We start from the raw sequence: 21,582 nt of genomic DNA, 5'->3' as shown, positions 1-21,582 counted from the left end.
TGAGACCTTCCTGGATCAGGGATGGAACCTGTGTCTCCTGCATTGGCAGGTGGGTCTTTAATCACTGGGTGACCATGGAAACCCTGACACTGACAATTTTGAAGAGCCCAGGAAATTACTTTGTAGAATGTCCTACATTCTAAATTTATCCCATTGCTTCATCTTGATTAGATTCAAGTACAGCATTGTTTTTAAGAATGTCATAGGAAAAGTGTGCCCTTCCCATCACATCACATCATGATTCTAGTTCCTCTCACTCAATGATGCTAAGAACCTTTTAACACAGATGGTGTCAGATTTCTCCAATGCAAAGGTACCGTTGCTCTTGTAATTAGTAATCTGCCGGGTGATTCTTCAAGACAAATCACCGGTTTCCTAATCACCCTCCACTCAATAGTTTTGTCATCCACTGATGCCTATTTTCATACTGTTCATGGGGTTCTCAAGGCAAGAATACTGAAGTGGCTTGCCATTCCCTTCTCCAGTAGACCGCATTTTGTCAGAACTCTCCACCATGACCCGTCAATCTTGGGTGACCCTACCTGGCATGGCTCATAGTTTCACTGAGTTAGACAAGGCTGTGGTCCATGTGAATGGGAAAGACTAGAGACCTCTTCAAGAAAATTAGAGATACCAAGGGAACATTTCTTGCAAAGATGGGCACAATAAAGGACAGAAGTGTTATGGGCCTAACAGAAGCAGAAGATATTAAGAAGAGGTGGCAAGAATACGCAGAAGAACTGTACAAAAAGGATCTTCACGACCCAGATAATCAACGATGGTGTGATCAGTCACCTCGAGGCAGATATCCTGGAATACGAAGTCAAGTGGGCCTTAGGAAGCATCACTATAAACAAAGCTAGTGTAGGTGATGGAATTCCAGTTGAGCTCTTTCAAATCCTAAAAGACGATGCTGTGAAAGTGTTGCACTCAATATGCCAGCAAATTTGGAAAACTCAGCAGTGGCCACAGGACTAGAAAAAGTCCGTTTTCATTCCAATCCCAAAGAAAGGCAATGCCAAAGAATGCTCAAACTACTGCACAATTGCACTCATCTCAACACTAGCAGAATAATGTTCAAAATTCTCCAAGCCAGGCTTCAACAGTATGTGAACCGTGAACTTCCAGATGTTCAAGCTGGTTTTAGAAAAGGCAAAGGAGCTTTTTTTCGCAACGGGTTTGCCACCAGGACACAGGTGTCGTGAAAACCACCGTTAAACCTAAGCCAAAATGGGAAAGGAGAAGACCCACATCAACATCGTTGTCATTGGGCACGTAGATTCAGGGAAGTCTACCACGACTGGCCATCTGATCTACAAATGTGGCGGGATCGACAAGAGAACAATTGAAAAGTTCGAGAAGGAGGCTGCCGAGATGGGAAAGGGCTCCTTCAAATATGCCTGGGTCTTGGACAAACTGAAAGCTGAACGTGAGCGTGGTATTACCATTGATATCTCCCTGTGGAAATTTGAGACCAGCAAGTACTATGTTACCATCATTGATGCCCCAGGACACAGAGACTTCATCAAAAACATGATTACAGGCACATCCCAGGCTGACTGTGCTGTCCTGATTGTTGCTGCTGGTGTTGGTGAATTTGAAGCCGGTATCTCCAAGAACGGGCAGACCCGTGAGCATGCCCTTCTGGCTTACACCCTGGGTGTGAAACAACTAATTGTTGGCATTAACAAAATGGATTCTACTGAGCCACCCTATAGCCAGAAGAGATACGAGGAAATTGTTAAGGAAGTCAGCACCTACATTAAGAAAATTGGCTACAACCCCGACACAGTAGCATTTGTGCCAATTTCTGGCTGGAATGGTGACAACATGCTGGAGCCAAGTGCTAATATGCCATGGTTCAAGGGATGGAAAGTCACCCGTAAGGACGGAAATGCCAGTGGAACCACCTTGCTTGAAGCTCTGGATTGCATCCTGCCACCAACTCGCCCAACTGACAAACCCTTGCGTTTGCCTCTCCAGGATGTCTATAAAATTGGTGGTATTGGTACCATCCCTGTGGGTCGTGTGGAGACTGGTGTTCTCAAACCTGGCATGGTGGTCACCTTTGCTCCAGTCAATGTAACAACGGAGGTGAAGTCTGTAGAAATGCACCATGAAGCATTGAGTGAAGCCCTTCCTGGGGACAATGTGGGCTTCAATGTCAAGAACGTGTCTGTCAAAGATGTCCGTCGTGGCAATGTGGCTGGTGACAGCAAAAATGATCCACCCATGGAAGCTGCTGGCTTCACAGCTCAGGTGATTATTTTGAACCATCCAGGCCAAATCAGTGCTGGATATGCACCTGTGCTGGATTGTCACACAGCTCACATTGCTTGCAAGTTTGCTGAGCTAAAGGAGAAGATTGATCGTCGTTCTGGGAAAAAGCTGGAAGATGGCCCTAAATTCTTGAAATCTGGTGACGCTGCCATCATTGATATGGTTCCTGGCAAGCCTATGTGTGTCGAGAGCTTTTCTGATTATCCTCCCCTGGGCCGTTTTGCTGTGCGTGACATGAGACAGACAGTCGCTGTGGGTGTCATCAAAGCAGTGGACAAGAAGGCAGCTGGAGCTGGCAAGGTCACCAAGTCTGCCCAGAAAGCTCAGAAGGCTAAATGAATATTATCCCCAATACCTGCCACCCCAGTCTTAATCAGTGGTGGAAGAACGGTCTCAGAACTGTTTGTCTCAATTGGCCATTTAAGTTTAATAGTAAAAGACTGGTTAATGATAACAATGCATCGTAAAACCTTCAGAAGGAAAGGAGAATGTTTTTGTGGACCATATGTTTTGTGTTTGGCAGTTTAAGTTATTAGTTTTTAAAATCAGTACTTTTTAATGAAAACAACTTGACCAAAAATCTGTCACAGAATTTGAGACCCATTAAAAAAAGTTTAATGAGAAAAAAAAAAAAAAGAAAAGGCAAAGGAACCAGAGATCAAATTCCCAACATCCACTGGATCATTGAAAAAGCAAGAGAGTTCCAGAAAAACATCTTCCGCTTTATTGACTATGCCAAAGTCTTTGACTGTGTGGATCACAACAAACCGTGGAAACTTCTTAAAGACATGGGAATACCAGACCACCTGACCTGCCTCTTGAGAAATCTGTATGTAGGTCAGGAAGCAACAGTTAGAACTGACATGGAACAACAGACTGGTTCCAAATAGGAAAAGGAGTACATCAAGGCTGTCTATTGTCACCCTGCTTATTTAACTTCTATGCAAAGTACATCATGAGAAACGCTGGACTGGATGAAGCACAAGCTGGAATCAAGATCACAGGGAGAAATACCAATAATCTCAGATATGCATATGACACCACCCTTATGGCAGAAAGCAAATAAGAACCAAAGAGCCTCTTGATGAAAGTGAAAGAAGAGAGTGAAAAAGTTGGTTTAAAACTCAACATTCAGAAAAGAAAGATCATGGCATCTGGTCCCATCACTTCATGGCAAATGGATGAGGAAACAGTGAAAACAGTGACAGACTTTATTTTGGGGGGCTCCAAAATCACTGCAGATAGTGACTGCAGCCTTGAAATTAAAAGGAGGCAAGAATATACAATGGAGAAAAGACAACCTCTTTAACAAGTGGTGCTGGGAAAACTGGTCAACCACTTGTAAAAGAATGAAACTAGGACACTTTCTAACACCATACACAAAAATAAACTCAAAATGGATTAAAGATCTAAACGTAAAACCAGAAACTATAAAACTCCTAGAAGAGAACATAGGCAAAACACTCTCCGACATAAATAACAGCAGGATCCTCTATGACCACCCCCCCAGAATATTGGAAATAAAAGCAAAAATAAACAAATTGTACCTAATTAAAATTAAAAGCTTCTGCACAACAAAGGAAACTATAAGCAAGGTGAAAAGACAGCCTTCAGAATGGGAGAAAATAATAGCAAATGAAGCAACTGACAAACAACTAATCTCAAAAATATACAAGCAACTTATGCAGCTCAATTCCAGAAAAATAAATGACCCAATCAAAAAATGGGCCAAAGAAGACATACAGATGGCTAACAAACACATGAAACGATGCTCAACATCACTCATCATCAGAGAAATGCAAATCAAAACCACAATGAGGTACCATTTCATGCCAGTCAGAATGGCTGCGATCCAAAAGTCTACAAGAAATAAATTCTGGAGAGGGTGTGGAGAAAAGGGAACTCTCTTACACTGTTGGTGGGAATGCAAACTAGTACAGCCACTATGGAGAACAGTGTGGAGATTCCTTAAAAAGCTGGAAATAGAACTGCCTTATGACCCAGCAATCCCACTGCTGGCCATACACACCGAGGAAATCAGAATTGAAAGAGACACATGTACCCCAATGTTCATCGCAGCACTGTTTATAATAGCCAGGACATGGAAACAACCTAGATGTCCATCAGCAGATGAATGGATAAGAAAGCAGTGGTACATATACACAATGGAGTATTACTCAGCCATTGAAAAGAATACATTTGAATCAGTTCTAATGAGGTGGATGAAACTGGAGCCGATTATACAGAGTGAAGTAAGCCAGAAAGAAAAACACCAATACAGTATACTAACACATATGTATGGAATTTAGAAAGATGGTAACGATAACCCTGTATACAAGACAGCAAAAGAGACACAGATGTATAGAACAGTCTTTTGGACTCTGGGAGAGGGAGAGGGTTGGATGATTTGGGAGAATGGCATTGAAACATGTATACTATCATATAAGAAACGAATCACCAGTCTAGGTTCGATGCAGGATACAGGATGCTTGGGGCTGGTGCACTGGGATGACCCAGAGGGATGGTACAGGGAGGGAAGAGGGAGAGGGGTTCAGGATGGGGAACACGTGTACACCCGTGGCAGATTCATGTTGATGTATGGCAAAACCAATACAATATTGTAATGTAATTAGCCTCCAATTAAATAAATGTAAATTTAAAAAAAATTACATCTCCAACTCAAAAAAATTAATAAAATAAATAAAAAGCACTTGCTCCTTGGAAGAAAAGTTATGACCAACCTACACAGCATATTAAAAAGCAGAGAAATAACTTTGCCAACAAAAGTCTGTCTAGTCAAAGCTATGGTTTTTCCAGTGGTCATGTATGGATGTGAGAGTTGGACTGTGAAGAAAGCTGAGTGCCAAATAATTGATGCTTTTGAACTGTGGTGTTGGAGAAGACTCTTGAGAGTCCTTGGACTGGAAGGAGATCCAACCAGTCCATCCTAAAGGAAATCAGTCCTGAATATTCATTGGAGGGACTGATGCTGAAGCTGAAACTCCAATACTTTGGCCACCTGATGCAAAGAACTGACTCATTTGAAAAGATGCTGGGAAAGATTGAAGGCAGGAGGAGAAGGCGATGACAGAGGATGAGATGGTTGGATGGCATCACCGACTCAATGGATATGAGTTTGAGTAGACTCCGGGAGTTGGTGATGGACAGGGAGGCCTGGAATGCTGCAGTCCATGGTGTTGCAAAGAGTCGGACACGACTGAGACTGAAATGAACTGAACTGATGCCTCTTTCTTAAATCAGTTACACTGAGGTTTTTAAATGGTGGTTGTCTAAGTCACTCTTTTGTAATGGCTGCATAGTATACCAGCCTTTAGAGTTGTATCATAATTTATTCATTAAGTTCCCTGTCAATGGATTTAGATTGTTTTCAGTTTATTGCTGTTACAAACAATACTACACAACCGTAACTGTTAGATAAATCCCAGGGAGGAAAATTGCTAAGTCAAAAGCATTTAACATTTTGATAGTTATTTCAAGATTGCCTCCCAAGAGAAAGAATACCAATTTGCATCCCCACTATCAGAACATAAAACTGTCTATTTATGCAACTCCCTTATTTTTTTGACTATTTATTTTGGCTTTATGTCTACCACCACCTCCTGTTTCCCAGCTTTTTCACACCATACCTTGACTCCCACAATTCTTCCACTCCTTCTGAAACCTAAAGGCCACTGTTTCCTTTTCACTGCTCATTATTCTCCCTCATTTTGTCTAGTTTCTATTATCCAGCTTATATCCTATGATTCATCATTATAATTACTCTTTTGCATACCCCCTCAAATCCTCTACCCTGATCTCCCTCTACTGTACTTTATGTCCAAACTCCAGCCCCACTTAAAACCAACTCACTTCCCAGCAGCTAAATGTGACTGGAGAAGAACCAACAGCTACTCGTTACAAATTCATGGCCCCAACCTCAAACAGGCCTGTAATGAAATCCCAGTATGTTCCCTAACCCATTGGCTGGATTTCATAGAGAGTGATTTCATTCCTTTTCCTCTTTCCTCAACTCTTCAATGTCTCCTGACCCCTCTGGTGACGACTTTGCTTCCTATTTTGCAGAGAAGAGAATATCCACAGCTACCACCATAGCTACTGGCCTGCCAGCATCAGTGCTCAAATATCTGTTTCCTTTCTTGGATCTGTGGATATATTGTGGTCCTCCTGTAGCTCAGATGGTGAAGAATCTGCCTGCAATGCAGGAGACTCAAGTTTGATCCCTGGGTCAGGAACATCCCTTGGAGAAGGAAATGGCAACCCACTCCGGTATACTTGCCTGGAGAATTCCATGGACAGAGGAGCCTGGCATGCTGCAGTCTATGGGTTGCAGAGTTGAACACAACTGAGCAACTAACAGCCACACACACACACATACACCCCTCCTGTCTAAAGCCACCCCCTGCAGTTGTGCACTGGCTTGTTTCCCCATCCATGTACTCAAGGTCCTCCAGCAAATGTTCCCTTTTCTCTCCTGCACTATTTCTCCCTTGTAATCATTCCCATTAGTATCAAACATACTACAAGATCTCCCATTTGGAAAAAAAAAATCAGCCCCTCCAGTATTCTTGCCTGGAGAATCCCCATGGACAGAGGAGCCTGGTGGGCTGCAGTCCATAGGGTTGCAAAGAGTCAGACACAACTGATCGACTAAGCATACACACAGACCACAAAAGCAGCTTCAGTCAAAGTCCCCAGTGACCTCTGTGTTACCACATCCAAAGATCAGTTCTCAGTCTTCACCTTGCATTTAACCTATATATAGCGTATGACATAGTTGGTCATTTCTTCCTTGAAACACTTTATTCCAAACTCAAATGTTGCTTCGAGAGCCCTTTCCTGAGCACTCTGAATTAAATAGCCACACTAACTAGCCCTTTCTGCTCTGTACTATTTACGCCTCTACTCTGCAGTATTGGTTACCACCTGACATATTTTATATTTGTTTATTGACTTTATCCTTTATTTCAATTCCAGCCTGAGCAAAGCAACTGTAAAATGGTATCTTAATGACAACTAGGGATTTTTGAATATACACCAGTTATCAAATGATATTAAGCATAATTTTGTTAGGCATGGTGGTTATTTGGGGGAAATATTTATCAGTTAGAGAAAGTATCTGTGAGTTAATTGACATAATGTCCAAATTTTTTCTTTAAAATACTCAAGAATGAGTTCCAGATTTCTGGCTTGAGCAACTGGGAAGTGAGGCTGTTATTTGCTGTGATATTTGAAGATTGCAGGTGAACCCAGTTTTGCAGAGGGACTGGGGCTTGGTTTGACACTGCCAAGTTTAAGATATGTGTTGCTAACCAACTAGTGTGTAGATAATCAAGTAGAGATGTTGACCGTCTAGATGGACCAGTACCTAGATGTACCAGTCAGGAGTTCAGGGAAATAGATGAGGCTGGAGATAAATATATGTGAATCATCAAAGTCTACATGGTATTTAAAGTCATGAGTCTGGATGGGAATATTTAGGAAATGATAATCAGATTTTTTTTCAAAAAAGAATAAAAAAGGTCTGAGAACTAAGCCCTACAGCATTAGAAAGTTCTCAGGCTAGATATGAGAAGTCATGAGAAGAGACCAGAAGGGAGAGGCCGTTGAGGAGAACAGATATGGCAGCCTGAGAGGCAAATGGCTAGTGTCCCCCCACCCAGGGTTCCAAAACTGACAGTTCCACTAAAGGTTTACCAAGTGCATATAACACAATACTTATTTATAACACAGTAGTTTATTTCAGCATATCCACTGACTGAATGCCAAAACTTTCATAGTACTGTGGTACTCCATTAGAATTTTTAAATAAAATAGTCATTATTGAGCAAATTATGGATTAAAGATTAGCTAAAGTGAAAGTATCAATCGCTTAGTTGTGTCCTACTCTTTGACATCCCATGGACTGTAGTCCACCAGGCTTCTCTGTCTGTGGGGATTCTCGAGGCAAGAATACTGGAGTGGTAGCCAGTCCCTTCTCCAGGGGATTTTCCCCACCCAGGGATTGAGCCTGGTCTCCTGCATTGCAGGCAGATTCTTTCCCTGTCTGAGCCACCAGGGGAGCCCAAAGACTAGCTAAGTGTCACTAATAATCTCAGCACTTGACTGTTTTATACCACACTGCATTGTGCTGAATCCTGTTGTGCTCCAACAAGAGCCCTTCAGGGCCAGCAGTCTCATCCCCGAACTGCTGGGAGTATGGACTATAGTTGGCTCACTGCCACCTCTCTTGCTGGGAACCCCTCTTGGCTGCAGGGACCTGCCTCTCCCAAAGTTATACCCCTACTAGGAGGCAGCCTGTATCAAATGAATATAAAGTCTGGCCCCTTGTCTCAATTTGAGACAACTCTGAAGGGTCAGCTCCCCTTCAGAACCCCACATGGAATGACTGATGCCTCAGCTGAAACCTCACTGGAGTCAGCTTCTCCACTGTTCAGCCCTGCCTTCCTTACCTCCCCAGAGGTCTCTATCTAATACCAAATACCAGTTTCTGCTTACAACTCTCCACCCTAGAACCTTCATGTAGGGAACTAACTCTGAAACCATGTCTACTGGAGGTGCCATTATCCTCTAACGTAATTGTGCCATTTACAATGTGTGGTAGTTACACAGTTTACTATTTGTTGAAAAATCCAAGTCATTTGTTCTGTAGAATTTTCCATGTTCTGGATTTGGCTGATAGTATCCCTGTGAGTAGTTTTATTCTGATACTTTCTGTGAACTGTTAGTAATACTAAAGGCTCAAGTTCAAATCCATTCATTTAAATGTGGTATTCTGAAATCTTTTTTAACTTTTCTTTTTCTGCCCCATGAAATGTAAGCATTGCTTATCTGATCCTAAGAAGAGATGAAAATCAAAGCTCCCCAGGATCAGGAGAGCTCATTTATAATTGTATCTCCCTCCCCTACCCACTTATCGCCACAGACTTGGTGTATGCAACATAAAGGCCTTCCAGATGCTAAAACCAAATGACTGGAGAATATGTTTACTTAGGTTGAAGGCCTTAAACGATAAATACCTTCCTCCCAAAGCAGAGTCTGATTATCTTATTCTCATCTAGGAAGAGAACCAAAGATAGCGACACCATCTCTGGACTATTTGCATGTAGAATTCCACGTTGTTACTAATTTTAAAAGCCATCCTGGCTTTCTTGTCAAATGGTTTGATTGTGGATCACATTCTTTCACCGACAGCTGGTGTATTCTAAGTCAATTAATCAACATGCATTTATCAAGCACCTGCTGTGTGATCAACGTAATTCTTAGAGAATTCATGCTGATTAAATTCTCTGTAAAACAATTAGAAGGCTGTATCTTGTTCCTGTTCTGCCCCATCCCCACCCCCAGTTCACACAAATGCATTCCAAAATCAAATAGATGCTCTTTTTGTATCAATTTACTGTTTTGAATTATCTATATCCTGCTAGAGTTGATAACATCCTGGACAATTATGATTTTTTCTAAGGTATTCAAAGCAGTTTTGCATAAATGTATACCCTTCTGTACTCTTATGCATCTCCTTTTAAAGAAATTTGTTATGAGTTTTTGTTCATTTTATTTTTTTATTAATGTCATTACAAGTAATAGAAACCAGCCTGAGCTGACTCAAGGGAAAATAAAAACTTATTGGAAATAATATATTAGGCTCTCTCACAGAATCCAAAGAACTGAACCACCAACCAGGCCTCTGGAAGGGCAAAAGACAGGGAACCTCTGGAGACCCTAACAACAGCTGCTCACAAACGTGCCTTTTGGAATTCTGCCATTAACATGATTCAGAGCCAAACTTCTCCTGTCTCTGCTTCTCAGTTCAAAACTCAAAACTCCTGGGAGTGAGAATCTGATTGGCTAAACTGTGGTTAGAAGGCTGCTGATGCTCCAATCAAGTATGACCAGGACACTGGGTCACATGTCTAATATATCCACACTGTCCAATACAGAAGCCACTGGCCACCACGTGGCTGTGGAGCACTTGAAATGTGGCTAATACATTGAGGAACTGAATTTTTATTTTATTCGTCACTAACTTAAATTTTAGAACTAAAGCAAGGTAAAATATTTTCCCATTATATACAACTTTATTATTTTAGTAGAGCTTCATTTCACTTTGTTAAAATTTACAATCTGAATTGAGATATGCTGCCAGCATAAAACACTCATTGAATTTTGAAAGTCAAAGTGAAGTCCCTCAGTCATGTCCGAATCTTTGCAAGCCCATGGACTGTAGCCTACCACACTGCTCCATCCATGGGATTTTTTCAGGCAAGAGTACTGGAGTGGGTTGCCATTTCCTTCTTCAGAAGGCATTCCCAACCCAGGGAATGAACCTGGGTCTCCCGCATTGTAGGCAGATGCTTTACCATCTGAGCCACCAGGGAAGTCATTGAATTTTGAAGGTACTATGAACAAAGCAAAAGAATATTGCACATTGTGTTAACATTGTATTATAAATAAAATCAGTATATGATTACAAGTTGAAATAATATTTTGGATATTTTGGGTTAAATTGTTTTTGTTCCGTTGCTTAGTTGTGTCTAACTCTTTGCAACCCCATGGACTGCAGCACACCAGGCTTCCCTGTCCTTCACCATCTCCCAGAACTTGCTCAAACTCATGTCCATGGAGTCAGTGATGCCATCCAACCATCTCATCCTTTGTTGTCCCCTTCCTCTCCTGCCTTCAATCTTTCCCAGCATCAGGGTCTTTTCTAATGCGTTAGCTCTTCGCATCAGGTGGCCAAAGTATTGCAGCTTCAGTTTTAGCGTCAGTCCTTCCAGTGAATATTCAAGATTGATCCTCTTTAGATTGACCGGTTTGATCTTGCAATCCGAAGGTTTAATAAAATATCTGAAAATTGGTTTTAGCTATTGTATTTACTTTTAAAAATTTTAGCTCTTGGAAGATTTTATAGTACATGTGCAGTGCACATTATATATCTACTGTTCAGTGCTCCTCTGAATAACTATCAAGGATCTATTTATGAGTATCTAGGGTACATCCAAGATACTAAATAAAAGTTCTGAGCAGAAGAAACTCTCAAAGGGTAAACCACACAGAACAAATACCACAGAGACTTCTGGGGAAACCTAAGGTACTCAACTGATACTGGATTATATTTCCTCAGCATTATTTGACTGCTTCATTACAATACTCATTGTATCTCAAGAAATATTGAAAACTGTTATCTCAGATTTCAGTGGTTGATGCTACAAATTCCCACTCAACCAACATTTCTTGACAAGACCCCTGTTCTCACAGAGCTGAAAATCTGTTAGACAGGAGAGAGAAAATAAGTGGATAAACAAAAACATAATGTCCCGGTATTAATGAGTGCTATGAGGGGAAAAGACACTAAGATGGAGAATGACAGAGGATGCTTTTCTGCTGAATGAGTAGGGAAGATTTCCCTGATCCCATCCTGCTGAAATAGAGAGGAAGAATGTAATGGAGGGGAAGAGTGAGTCATATGACTCTCAGGGAAAGCAGTCTTTCTGATAAATGCATTTAGTGGGGCTTTCCTGGTGTCTCGGACAGTAAAGAATCTTCCTACAATGCTGGAGACACTGGTTCAATCTGTGGGTCAGGAAGATCCCCTGCAGAAAGGAATGGCTACCCACTCCAGTATTCTTGCCTGAAGAATCCCATGGACAGAGGAGCCTGGTGGGCTACAGTCCCTGAGGTTGCAAAGAATCGGACATGAATGAGTAACTAACCTTAAAAAAAGAAAGAAACAACACACAGCTTGTGTCAGGATCCACAGGGATGCTTCTGAAGCTAAAGAACGAAAAGGAAAAAAAGAAAGGGGAACAAGATAGAAAGGTAAATCAGAACAGGTAGTCTGAAGCCAGATCATTCACGGCCCTCAAGACAAGGTGAATGTAAGCCAAAGCCCTTGCAATGTTGAGAACAGAGAGTGAAACGACTGCATTTACATTTTTTCCTTTGGTCCATAAATCATACTGGCAAGAGATTTTATAAACTAGTTTTTTCTGTGGATTTTTATCCACATGGGTTTATCAAAAATGATCAACTCTTTATTTCCTCACTCTGTGTTTGTCTTGTGATAAAACTAAATGACTTATGAAAAGATTAATGAAGATTTAGGAAAGACAATTGAAAAATTAACCAGAGCTACTTACCTCTTGGATTAATTTGAATCCTGAAAATTTCTATGCCTTTTATCCGAATAAGATATTTGCCCAACTGAGTTGTGGAACAAACCTATTTACCTCAGGGAATCAATTTTATCCATGACAGAAGTCTTTGTAACGGAAGTCAAAATTTCTTGCATGAACAGTTTTAAAAAATAATCCACTCAACTGCCTAACACACAATCTAAAGACAACCATTAAAACAGACATGAATGCACATAAAGTCCTTAAACTTGCTAAGTACATGCATAATCTATATTCAAGAGGGTGTATGTATATGTGTGTGTATATATATATACATATATATAAAATAACTGCATACTACTATTATACTATATATATATATAAAATAAACTGCATGCTACTATTTTTAAGCACTTACTGTATATCATTTACCTGTGACCATCTGTATTAGTTTGCTAAGCTAAGCTGAGCTAAGTCGCTTCAGTCGTGTCCGACTCTGTGCAGCCCCATAGATGGCAGCCCACCAGGCTCCATCGTCCCTGGGATTCTCCAGGCAAGAACACTGGAGTGAGTTCCCATTTCCTTCTCCAATGCATGAAAGTGAAAAGTGAAAGTGAAGTCGCTCAGTCATGTCCGACTCTTAGCGACCCCATGGACTACAGCCTACCAGGCTCCTCCATCCATGGGATTTTCCAAGCAAGAGTACTGGAGTGGGGTGCCATTGCCTTCTAGGGCTGCTGTAACTACATACCACAGACTGAACACCATGGGCAGAAATTAATTTCCTCACAGTTTGAGAGGATAGCAGTCCAAGATCAAGGTGTCAGCAGGTTTGGTTTCTTTTGAGGCCTATCTGCTTGTCTTGCAGATGGTGGCCTTCCTATTGTGTCTTCATGTGGTTTTTTCCCTCTGTGCACGCTCATAACACTGCCATTTGCCTATGAAGAAAAAAATTGAATAAGATGCTGTTCCTAAAAGAGGGACATTGTGAGAAGTGCTATCACAGAATTATGTAGTAAAAGTGAGAGCACAGAGGAAAGAATGCAGATTCTTCCTTGATGCCGGGGCTGGGAGCAATCAGAGGACTTCACAGAGGTGGTCATATGTGAGGTGGTGTCAGCGAACAATTACACACTGCCTACTTTGTGTCAGCATCAGTGGCAGCTGTGCCTAAAATATAAAGACACCAATAAACTATTCAGTATATCATGGGTGAGCAACTGTTTGGGAAGCAGTAGGCACTATTTGAGGTTTCCTTTTTTTAAAATTAATTAGCAATATTACTATATCCCTTATCCCTGCAGAAAACAAGTTGCTCAGTGAGAATCTAAACACTTAATATCTTCATTAGCCTTCTTTATTTATAGGATAATACTTGGCAAAATAATTTTGTTGTTTCTGGATATTTTTTCATGTGTCTTCACTTAGATAATTGTTAAATATTTTTCTGGGGTGGAGGAAACTTCTACAGAAATTTTGCTTGTCATCCTGTAATTGATGACAGCATCTGAAGCTATTAATTGTGGTAGGAGCAAGATGGAATAATACTTAGCAAAGCTCTATATTTCTCTTGGATTGAAGAAGTCCTTCAACTGACTTCAAGTAGAATTCTTTATAGCTCTTTGTTATAATACCCACAGTATTGTTCTCTTGTAATGAAAGACACATAGTCTTTAAATTTTTCAGTGAGTCCTTTTCTTCTTTCAGTCACACCATGTGGCGTACGGGACCTTAGTTCCCCAACCAGGGATCAAACCCATGCCCCCTTCAGTGGAAGTGCATAATCCTAACCCCTAGAGCACCAGGGAATTCCCTGTAATTTTTTAAAAACCCTGCATCAAGGTAGCTTCTATTGGTCTGAAAACAGCTTTATTTAACAATGCAAGGAATTCCCTGGTGGTCCAGTGGTTAGGACTGCACTTCCATTGCAGGGAGCACAGTTTTGATCCCTGATCAGGGAATTAAAATCCCACAAGCCACTTGGGACTCGTTGGGGGTGGGGGATGGGCAGTAGGTGGGAGGCCAGATTACCTTCAGATTCCCCCATATTACTCCAGATATTTCTCCTAAAGAGAGCTTTCTTTTCCTAGAGAGAACTTTTGTGTTGTTGGCAATTATTTGTCCTCCTAAAGAAGTTGATTTGGCAAGAATCTCACCCTGTGGTCTTTTGCGGTTTCTGTGGCTCAGACTGTGATGAGTGGGTCAGACCTGTAATGTTTTCATAAATTATACTCCCACTACCTTTACAGCATGTCGCTGGGATAAAATTCAAACTCTACTAATTACATTAGGAAGAATGAAACTGTTTTCCCCTAGAAGTTAGAATGCTTTGAATTTTTGTGTACTTCTCTTACCTCTCACTACTGTGAAACTATTACTACGTTCTGTAGAAAATGTATGAAACTGTATATAGCTAAAATATGCCAAACAAATAATAGAGACTCTTCACCAGAGGATCTCATAATCACAGCACAAGTGACATCCTGACAACTTGTGTTGTTTTGCTAATGAATAGTTTATCTTAAATATTAAAATGCCACATTCTTCACAATTGTCACAGCTTAACTGGAAGTGACTTGGGAAAGAACTCATTTTAGCAGATTAAATGCAATGTGCTTCTCCTGGATTGGATCCTGGAATAGAAAAGAATATTACTGGGAAACTGATGAAATCCATATACATTCTGGAGTTTCGTGAATAATAATGTATCAATGTTAATTTCCTAGTTTTGATAAATATATGCTGGCTGCCGCTGCTGCTGCTGCTGCTAAGTCGCTTCAGTCGTGTCCAACTCTGTGCGAGCCCAGAGATGGCAGCCCACCAGGCTCCCCCATCCCTGGGATTCTCCAGGCAAGAACACTGGAGTGGGTTGCCATTTCCTTCTCCAATGCATGAAAGCGAAAAGTAACAGTAAGTCGCTCAGTCGTGTCCGACTCTTAGCGACCCCATGGACTGCAGCCTACCAGGCTCCTCCACCCATGGGATTTGCCAGGCAAGAGTACTAGAGTGGGGTGCCATTGCCTTCTCCTATATACTGGCTAGGGAAGATGTTAAAGTTAAGAAACAGTGGATGAAGGATATAAAGGAACTCTCAGTCCCTCTTTTCAACTTTGTTCTAAGTCTAAAATTACTCTGAAATTTAAAGATTTGTTGTTGTTGTTGTTGTTTTAAGTTAGCAGAGTGTTGAAGTTATATTTTCCAGTCTGTCTGCGTGAGTAAAGGGGCCAGCTCCAATTCCAGGTATCTGGATTGGACTTGAGGCTATTGGGGAAGACAAGACAGAACCAAGATGCAAAACCAAAAAGGATGGAACAAGAAGAGTTTCTGGGTGAGGAGATTCAAAACTGGTAAAAGGAGAAGAAATCTCTAGGTGGCCACTAAATGTTAATATAAATCTAGAAATGAGATTTTAATAACAGTGTTATAAAATCAAAACATATATGTAGATTAGAAGGATGGACAGAACATTCACTGATGCACCTTTTAGAAGTACTTCTGAAATTTAGACTCTACCTGTCAAAAATTTGGAAGCTGCCAGTTGACAAAAGCTAAGGAAACTGCTGAATATTTACAGGATTGGCTCTTGCATTTCTGATGTGTGAAGACAAGACAAAGTGTTCTTTTTATTTTTGTTGTTCTCTGTTTCTGACTCCTCATTCTGTTTGAGATCACCTTGCAATTTTTAAGCATGAGGGTGTGATCCTAAGAAACTTTCCTCCTCATATATTTTCAGTTTTGGATTTGATGATTTTCATATGAAGCCCTTAATTCTGTAAGGAATTTTAAAGATACAAGGTAGCTTGTAGTCTACCTCAGCGTTCCCATTCCTTTTCCCTTTTTCCAGGAGACCCCATCTAGTTGGATATGGACACATGACCCAGGTCCAATCAAATGTGGTACCCCATTTATCTGGATGTACTGATGCCAACATGGAGATGCTAGAAGAACCCTGTTAAGCAAAGAGGAAAGGATGAGCTTGAATTCAAACTCACTTACCTGAAAGCAGAAAGGCAAAAACATATTGGGAGGCCCTTTCTGCCTCTGACCAGCAATCCAGGACCACTGAGTGTCAAATAATTTTTCTTACTGATTTGAAAAAGCTGAAATCTATGCTCCAATCTAAAAGTGTTGCAAAGAAAGGAAGCAGGAATCACACCAGAAACACGGTAAAAATTAGAAAATCCTGTTTCCCTTGTCCCTTTCTCTTAAACAACTGTGCTGTTCCCTGCCAAATATAATTAATAATCGTGCCCGTGGAAAAACACTACCCACTGCGTTATAGCCCAGGGGCAGGATGCCATAATGGGAGACAGTTGAAAACCCATGAGAAGTGCAAAGCTGGTATCTGTTGCTAAGAGTAACTGCAAGGGCAGGATATGATTTCTGGTGTTGGTGTCTAGCTTATGGAATCCCCAGGTATAAAACTGGCAAAACACCAGCTGAGATCTGAGGGGAGTTGTATTGCCGGAAAAACCCAACTTGGAAACAAGCCTGTGAATGTTCAAAGCCTAAGGCAATGTGCAGGCTCCATAATGAGGCCAGTAAGAAGTTGGTGGCTGAAGAAGTACCGAACAGGAACATGTTGGGTGAGGGAGACTAGCCTCTCATAGGGACAGACTCAAGGGCAGCAAGATTGAATCACTAAAGAACTCCTCCAGAGCTTCCCTGGCGGTCCAATGGCTAAGACTCCATGCTTCCAATTCAGGGAGCCCAGGTTTGATCCCTGGTCAGGGAACTAGATCCCACTTGCCATAGCTAAGAATTTGAAAGCTGCAGTGCAGATAGAAGATCCCTGCCTGATATCTTTCTGAATTTTGGCTGGCCATCACGCTATCTATCTCTCCCAATACTAGAACATCTCTTCCGGAACAGACATGAGCATACATCGCCAGCCAACCCAATCTTAGTACCCCATTCCCCAGACATTGTGATTAGTACAGGGGTGGGCATGCAGCCCAAGCAGGGCCTATAAGAGTTCTTCTCTGGTACTGATATGTAGATGTTGAGGGAGAGAGGTCTCTTTCCACTGAGACTCCTAAAGCAGATGATGTAAGCTGAGAGCTGTGGGCAACCTAATTCTCTGGCAACTTGGAACGTGGAAGAAAGTGAGGTCACCACACAGAGGAGGCTGAGCTGAGCAATTAGGGGGAGGGAGGACGAGAGAGACCTGATGATATTATTTCCATGTGGGACTAAATCCAAGTCCTTCCACTGAACTTCTCTTTCCTTCTTTCTCACCCTCCCCTCAACTCCTCTCCCTCTTTAGTTTAATCTGAGTTGTGTTTCTGTCCATTTCAACTGAAATAGTCTCTATTTTAAACATTTTTCTAAATGTAATGGTAATATGTACTCACTGTAAAAGAAATTTGAAAAATATAGATAAGTAGAAAGAAAAAAGAAAATAATCTATTCTTTCAGTCTTCAAGTATAATGAGGTTAGCATTTTAGATTTCTTGCAGTACAAAAAAAATTTTTTTACATAGTTGTGATCATAATAAATATTCAAGCTTAATCTACTCCTTTTCCTATTTAACATTTTCTTATATTCTTTAAACACCTCTGGTGGCTCAGACAGTAAAGAATCTGCCTGCGTTGCAGGAGACCAGGTTCGATCCCTGGCTTGGGAAGATCCCCTGGAGAAAGGGAATGGCAACCCACTCCAGTATTCTTGCCTTGAGAATTCCATGGACAGAAGAGCCTGGTGGGCTATAGTCCATGGGGTTGAAATGAGTCAGACATGACTGAACAACTAACACTTATGTTCTTAAAACAGCTTGTACACAAAATAATACTCTTAAATATTCTCTACTATTGAGTAATTTTGCACTATTATAACCATTTGGATTACAGCATTTATTTTCAGAAATATAATTACTAGCCCTAAATATTAGGACATTTTAAAGGCTCATTTTATGTTTTAGATATGATTCCTTATTTAAATAGATACAAATACATGCAAATGAGAACTTTGTCCTTCATGGACAATCAGGATTAAATGAATCAAATATATTAATATAAGGTTAAATAAGAAAAAAAAACTGAAGGATCATCAGGCCTTCACTGAATAATTCTTTTTAGAGACAGAACTATCCTGAATTAATCCAGTTCAAAACTTAAGCCACATCCAATTACAGGCATTAAGAGTAATAAAAATACTGATATTCAACCATGATGCCATGTATACTTCCTCCCTAATTGACAGTCCTTTAAACATTATTTTAGCATTTTTCCACTTTGAAAATTATATATAAAGAACACATGATACTATTGACACATTTTTTAAAATGATAATGGCTGTTTTTGTTGAAGATGTAGTTGTAACGCTGAGAAGGGTGAGAATTAATATAAACCTTTAGAGACAATTGACAGCAATTTTATTTTTGTGTGCATGAATAAATAACCAGTCATTTAAATTGTTCTATGATACTCAATTACATGCATGTATTTCCTTAACCAATACTCTATTTTAAAACATGTAGATTGCCTCTAGTGATTTACTATTACAACAATACTGTATTATATTATTTTGCAATAAGTCTTGAGGAAAAACATTCCTCTCACTTCCTTGGGAGAGTCAGGGGGTGAACATGTGACCTAACTAGAACAACTGTACTCTGTGTCCTAAAACTTTTTAAAAAAGAATTTAACACTTTATTCCAGCATATGCAAAGTAAAAGGAATGGTATAATGAATCTCCTTGAACTCACACTCATTCTCAACCATGATCAATTCATGGCCAATCTAAACTGTGTATATATTTCTCCATTTCCTCCAGTCCCCAGGTTTTATTGAATCTAATCTTAGAGATATAGTATCAAGAAATATTTTATCCAGTATTACTAATATAAGCCATTCGACTCCTTTAAGTTAGTTTGATAAACGTATTGCTCTGTGCTATAAATTATGCTTTCTTAGAGTCCTTTCAGAGCCCAGTACTGAAAATGACAAGGCCTGAAAAAAAGTATTTTCCTCGTTGGAAGAATGAAGAAATGTCAGGGTCTCATCATCTTCTGTTTCTCTGACTTTTTGTCAACCAATCTTTGTTACCTCCAAAGTCAAACACAGTTGTATCAATTTTATTTAACTTGAAAACATTTGTTTACTTCCATATATTATCATGTGTCATTTAATCCCTAGAAAGATTTATGCTTCAATGCTCTAAATTGCCTTCCTGAAAATTTTCAGTATTTGACTGCATTTAGACTATTTTAAATTTTTTGTTTATTGTGGGAAAATATATATAACATAAAATTTGCCATTTTAACTATTTTTTAGTGTACAACTCGGTGGCATAAGGTACATTCACAATGTCATGCAATCAGGAACTTAGTATATTAAGCAGTGTGATTTAAGGAGAGAAAGAAAGTGTTCAGCCCTTGAAGCATGAATATCCAAACAAGATCAACCAGGGATTCCTACTACTGAAGCCTTCAGGAACTGTTTCATTCCAAGCTGGGTGTTCAGCCTCCTTTCTATCCTAAAGGCTCCTGCAACGCCCTTAAAATGATCACTGTCAATTATTTCTCTACCAGAGAACCCTAAATGACACAGAATGTGAAAGATTTGAAGCAAAAAAGTGACATGATCAGCTCAACTGACAAAATCCAACACCCTTGCACTATAAAAACACTTAATAAACTAAGCTTCCCTGGTGGCTCAGTGGTAATGAATCCACCTGCCAATGAAGGAGATGTGGGTTCGATCCCTGGGTTAGGAAGATCTCCTGGAGAAGGAAATGACAACCCACTTCAGTGTTCTTGCCTGGGAAATCCCATGGATAGAGGAGACTGGTGGGCTACAGTCCATGGGGTTGCAAAAGAGTTGGTCATGACTTATCAACTAAACAACAACAACATAAAAGGGAACTTCCTTGACATGCTAAAGAGCATCTCCAGAAAAATGCTCAGCTAATATCATACTCGGTGGTGAAAGACAAGTCTTTTTCCTTACATCAGGATTAAAACAAGGATACCCACTCTTGCCACTTCAATTCGACATTGTACTGAAAAGGTCTAGCCAGAGAAATTAGGCAAAAAATGCTGGGGGTAAGGATGGGGGAATCCAAACAGGAAAGGTTTGCAGCTTTGTGTTTTGGGAAGGTCACTTGGACTGTAGTATAGAAGTTGTTATGGACTGAATTGTGTCCCCTCCAAATTTCAATGTTGAAGTCCTAACCCTCAAGATGACAGAATTGGAGATAAGGCTTTTAGGGTAGCCATTAAGGTTTAAATGAGTGGGACTTTAATCCTTTAGGACTGGTGTCCTTATAAGAAGCCAAAGAGATGCCAGAACTTTCTCTGTACACAGAGAAGAGGTCATGTGAAAACACAGCAAGTAAAATAATGCTACAATAAACATTGGGGTGCATATATATTTTGGAATTATAGTTTTCTCCTGATGTATGCTTAGGAGTAGGATTGCAGGATCATATGGTAACACTGGAATCAAGATTGCCAGGAGAAATATCAATAACCTCAGATATGCAGATGACACCACCTTTATGGCAGAAAGCAAAGAGGAACTAAAGAGCTTCTTGATGAAAGTGAAAGAGGAGAGTGAAAAAGTTGGCTTAAAACTTGAAATCCAGAAAACTACGATCATGGCATCTGGTCCCATCACTTCATGGCAAATAGATGGGGAAACAGTGGAAACAGTGTCAGACTTTATCTTTTTGGACTCCAAAATCACTGCAGATGGTGACTGCAGCCATGAAATTAAAAGACGCTTGCTCCTTGAAAGAAAAGTTAAGACCAACCTAGACAGCATATTAAAAAGCAGAGACATTACTTTGCCAACAAGGTCCGTCTAGTCAAGGCTATGGTTTTTCCAGTAGTCATATATGGATGTGAGAGTTGGACTATAAAGAAAACTGAGGGCCAAAGAATTGATGCTTTTGAACTGTGATGTTGGAGAAGACTCTTGAGAGTCCCTTGGACTGCAAGGAGATCCAACCAGTCCATCCTAAAGGAAATCAGTCCTGAATATTCATTGGAAGGACCCATGCTGAAGCTGAAACTCCAATCCTTTGGCCACCTGATGTGAAGAACTGACTCATTTGCAAATACCTTGATGCTGGGAAAGATTGAAGGCAGGAGGAGAACAGGATGACAGAGGATGAGATGGTTGGATGGCATCACTGACTCAACGGACATGAGTTTGAGTAAACTCT

General features: G+C 40.5%; 1 pseudogene across 1 annotated transcript; it reads left to right on the top strand.

Annotated features, from left to right (window-relative positions):
• On the top strand, nucleotides 1,167-2,916 carry LOC108637143 (annotated as a pseudogene). Its single transcript, XR_001918790.1, has one exon. The product of XR_001918790.1 is annotated as an elongation factor 1-alpha 1 pseudogene (transcript).

Source organism: Capra hircus, chromosome 11 (assembly GCF_001704415.2).
Source record: "Capra hircus breed San Clemente chromosome 11, ASM170441v1, whole genome shotgun sequence".
Taxonomy (NCBI): domain Eukaryota; kingdom Metazoa; phylum Chordata; class Mammalia; order Artiodactyla; family Bovidae; genus Capra; species Capra hircus.
The sequence above is the reverse complement of the archived record's forward strand: the minus strand, read 5'-3'. Positions and strand labels throughout refer to the sequence as shown.